At 34.6% G+C, this 1,560-nt stretch overlaps 1 non-coding gene across 1 annotated transcript; it reads right to left on the bottom strand.

Annotated features, from left to right (window-relative positions):
- Nucleotides 1-1,125: 1,125 nt before the first annotated feature.
- LOC112745373 (small nucleolar RNA R71) lies at nucleotides 1,126-1,233 on the bottom strand. Its single transcript, XR_003173305.1, has one exon. It is a non-coding gene; the product is annotated as a small nucleolar RNA R71 (small nucleolar RNA).
- Nucleotides 1,234-1,560: the final 327 nt, after the last annotated feature.

The raw sequence follows: 1,560 nt of genomic DNA on the forward strand, positions 1-1,560 counted from the left end.
ATATCTTGTGATTTCTTGTGAATCAAGTCATTAATTGTGATTTCAAAAAAAAAAATCAAATCTTTTTCAAAAACTAATTTCTATCATATCTTTTCAAAAATATCTTCTTATCTTATCTTTTTCAAAATATGATTTCAAAATATCTTTTCTAACTTCCTAAAATTTGTTTCAACTTACTAACTAACTTTTTGTTTGTTTCTTATCTTTTTTTCAAAACTACCTAACTAACTCTCTCTCTCTAATTTTCGAAAATATCTTCTTCCTTTTTCAAAAATTTCTTTTTAATTAACTAATTATTTTTATTTTTGATTTCAAAATTTTTCGAAAATTACTAACCTTTTTCAAAAACTATTTTCGAAAATCACTAACCCTTTTTCAAAAATTATTTTCGAAAATTCTCCCTCTCCCATCTTATTCTATTCATCTACTAACATCTCATCTCACATCTCTACCCTCCTCACAGTTGTGTTTCTTCCATTACATTACATTCTTTGTCTCCCTCTTTTCTTCCACTCACAAAGGGATCCCTATAATGTGGTATAAAGGATCCATATTATTATTATTTTTTTTTTGTGCCCTCTTCTTTGTCATATGAGCAGGAGCAAGGACAAGAACATTCTTATTGAAGCAGATCCAGAACCTGAAAGGACTCTAAAGAGAAAACTAAGAGAAGCTAAATTACAACAATCCAGAGATAACCTTTCAGAAATTTTTGAACAGGAAGAGGAGATGGCAGCCGAAAATAATAATAATGCAAGGAGGATGCTTGGTGACTTTACTGCACCTAATTCCAATTTACATGGAAGAAGCATCTCCATTCCTGCCATTGGAGCAAACAACTTTGAGCTGAAACCTCAATTAGTTTCTCTGATGCAGCAGAACTGCAAGTTTCATGGACTTCCATCTGAAGATGCTTTTCAGTTCTTAACTGAATTCTTGCAGATATGTGATACTGTTAAGACTAATGGAGTAGATCCTGAAGTCTACAGGCTCATGCTTTTCCCTTTTGCTGTAAGAGACAGAGCTAGAATATGGTTGGACTCTCCACCTAAAGATAGTCTGAACTCTTGGGATAAGCTGGTTACGGCTTTCTTAGCCAAGTTCTTTCCTCCTCAAAAGTTGAGAAAGCTTAGAGTGGATGTTCAAACTTTCAAACAGAAAGAAGGTGAATCCCTCTATGAAGCTTGGGAAAGATACAAACTGTTGACCAAAAAGTGTCCTTCTGACATGCTTTCAGAATGGACCATCCTGGATATATTCTATGATGGTTTATCTGAGCTATCAAAGATGTCACTAGACACTTCTGCAGGTGGATCCATTCACCTAAAGAAAACGCCTGCAGAAGCTCAAGAACTCATTGACATGGTTGCTAATAACCAGTTCATGTACACTTCTGAAAGGAATCCTGTGAGTAATGGGACGCCTATGAAGAAGGGAGTTCTTGAAGTTGATACTCTGAATGCCATATTGGTTTAGAATAAAATATTGACTCAGCAAGTCAATATGATTTCTCAGAGTCTGAATGGAATGCAAGCTGCATCCAACAGTACTCAAGAGGCT

Source organism: Arachis hypogaea, chromosome 14, assembly GCF_003086295.3.
Source record: "Arachis hypogaea cultivar Tifrunner chromosome 14, arahy.Tifrunner.gnm2.J5K5, whole genome shotgun sequence".
In the NCBI taxonomy this organism is placed as follows: domain Eukaryota; kingdom Viridiplantae; phylum Streptophyta; class Magnoliopsida; order Fabales; family Fabaceae; genus Arachis; species Arachis hypogaea.